Genomic DNA, 2,717 nt, shown 5'->3' with positions numbered 1-2,717 from the left:
TTACACTTTATAAAAATCATATATATGTAATTATTTGGTTATGACTAAATGTACTTTATATTAAAACAAAAAATTCATTTCCAATATTTGTAATATTTTAATATCATGTTATATGGGGTGACTTCAAACAATTTTGGTGTTTTTGCTTTGGAAGCACTTACTCCCCCCCCAAGTACTTTGTGTGTTACAGAGTCATCTGAAAGAGTAAAGGTGCTGGTAATATTGCCATCAGTCTACAGAGAAATCAAGAGACCAGTATACATGTGATCAAATGCATAAATTATCTTTTAAATTCTTTACAGTATAGCAAAGCTAAAGAAGAATCAGCAAGAACCCGCATCCCTTTATTTTTGTATCTTTTTAAATATTTTTGTTAAAACTAAAATGCTGAGGGAAGGTGATCACAAACACATCAATATTGTTTTTCATGAACAAAACAAAACACCACAAAGCATTAATTAAGAATACATGGTCTCTTCCTTCTCAATTGTTTAAAAATGGCAAAATGCTGGGTAGGACATGAGGAGCTGGAACCTTGAAGTTAATAGATGTGAGTATGAAGACTGGCCTGCCGTTTATACTTTGTGGTCTTTTGGAATGCCAAACAAATTCTCATAACCTCAGTTTCCTCATCTTTAGAAAGGAGGCAATGATATCTGCTTTACAGGGTTGCTGTGGATATTAAGTGAGATTCAGTACAGGATGAGATTTAGCACAATATCAGCATCAGAACCTTCCTAAGGATTCCACTGTGATCTTTATATTATATATAATTAGAGTAACTGTTCTCATTTAGTCATAATTAGGAATAACTGAAAAGGTGAGAGAATATTCAGAAATAGGAACAAATATTTGATATTCTTCTGTTTCTTCAATATTGTTTCTTAAGGATCATGTGATAATCATGATGTGTGTGCTTCAGTTAGTGTTTACAGCAAGAGAGCTCCTCTATGGGTTGCGATTTAGCTTATATCTCTATTCTCAAGTCTCATTGTAACATTTGCAAAAAAATTTTCCTTTTCTGCCTTTTTAGAGGTGATAAGTCCTGAAAGAGTGAGGGGAGCATTTTTCTATTTCAAATGCACACTTTCTGGGATTTAATAAACTTTTAAGTATAAACTAACTTTTATTTACTAAGACCTTAATTAAGAGTGATTATTTCAGGAAAATAAAACACATTTCAGCATTGGGAACTTAAGGTCAAAATACACACACATTTGGTGAACCTTTCAACTGTTTCTTTCTTTTGTAAGAATCTGTCAACATTGGCTTTATAGGTAGAACCTGTCCACTCAAGGAGACCAAATTTAGTTCTTGAAATAAAAGAGAAGTGAGGCCTATCATTCCTTTGGCAGAGTTAGAAACTATTAGCTTATCTTTCTCTTTGGTGAGGCAAAAAACCACCACCTGGCCTTGCAGTGCTTAGACACTTCTCCTAGTCACTCACTCAGTCAGAAAGTGTTTTGGAAAATATTGTTTACCTTGCTTTGCCTTTGTCCCTTGTGGCTGGGACACGTGCAGCCACAGAGCCGTGGGTTTACTGCAGCGCTGGCTGCGGTCAGCAGCAGTCGGTGCCCCCGGGGGCGGTGCCGGGCGCGCAGGCTGGGGGTGCCGGGGCCGGGGTGCTGGGAATGACCGCTGGAGAAGCACTGCAGGCGGCTGGGGTGCCCAGAGCTGAGGGCTACCGCAGCGAGCGGGGCCGGCGGCTGTCAGGCCCCTGTGGGATTCGGGACAGCCACGGTGACCGGCTGGAGTCCCAGGAGATGGTCCAAATTTTTCAAAGTAGCTTCGTAATTTCTTAGAAAGTTTTTCTTTAAATAAATTAAAATGCTCTTTGAAACTTTCACTAAGCTTAAGAGAGAGAAAATAAAACAATTGTTTGTATACAGATGAGAGGCATAAACTAGCCTGCAGTCAGTCTTTAAATATATGTCTATATTATCACTTAAATTTGTGCAAATATTCCAACTTCATCCGTAAGTAATTTAAAGGCTGTACCCACCAAGTAGAGGGTTTTGAATTATGACATTTAGGGAAATATGAAGTAAGCTTTATCTCTGCTATTCTCAAAGCCTAATTATTTTATTATAGATTTTCCCAAAATGTGTTCTATAAATAAATGCACAATATTGAAAAAAATTTGGTACTCAAACAACTATGGAAAATATTTGGATAAAATAAACATTTTTTTTACTCCAGCACTTACTAGAGTTGTTAATATGCCAGTGAATATTTTAGCATATCCAAAGGATATGTAATATTTCCCAAACTTCACCAAGGAAATGTTGTGTGTGTGTGAGTGTGTGCATGCGTGTGTGTTTGTGTAGCATTTCTTCATACTAGTGTTTCACTGTATCACGAAGAACTTTTTGGGACATACTGTCCTAATTTCCATCCTGGAAAAGAGCATAATGCACTTTACTTCTCTCAATAAAGAGAATTAACGGAGAGTATAGAAGTTTTGCATTGCTCTCTTTCATAGACCCCCTAAATATGAGATTGGCAGCGCATTCCATAAATCCACGTGGCTGACTCTTTTGCACAAAATCTTAGCGCTAAAAGCTAGAAATACCCCGTATCAGTCATTGCATATCTGCCCCTTGAAAGACATTTCAGCAACGCCACGGGCAACTTTAATTTGCTTTAGTTACTTAGATTTTCAACATGACATCCCATTAGAATTTCCATTTGGGCCCTGACCTCTCATTTTATCTTTC

Source organism: Miniopterus schreibersii (genome assembly GCF_964146895.1).
Source record: "Miniopterus schreibersii genome assembly, chromosome: 1".
NCBI classification, from domain to species: domain Eukaryota; kingdom Metazoa; phylum Chordata; class Mammalia; order Chiroptera; family Miniopteridae; genus Miniopterus; species Miniopterus schreibersii.
Note: the sequence above shows the minus strand (reverse complement) of the source record.